Below are 276 nucleotides of genomic sequence, written 5' to 3' on the forward strand. Positions count from 1 at the left end.
CGGGGGACACGGGGGTTCGCTGCTTCAAGGGGGCTTGCGGGGGGCCCGTCCTCCCCTGCACGCCGCGCGTGGGTGCCGGTGCGGAAAGCCTCTCGATGCGTCGTGCCCTCCTCCCCTACGAGTGATTCCTCAAATAGGCTCAGAAAAAGCCCAGACAACAAGCAAGCAAGCAAACAAATAAATAATAATAATAACAATAATAATAATAATAATAATAATAATAATAGGCCCATTAGCTTAGTAGCGTGGGAGAAGGTGGGAAAGGTAGGCCTTCCC

Source organism: Corvus brachyrhynchos, unplaced genomic scaffold, assembly GCF_000691975.1.
Source record: "Corvus brachyrhynchos isolate BGI_N302 unplaced genomic scaffold, ASM69197v1 scaffold142, whole genome shotgun sequence".
Taxonomy (NCBI): domain Eukaryota; kingdom Metazoa; phylum Chordata; class Aves; order Passeriformes; family Corvidae; genus Corvus; species Corvus brachyrhynchos.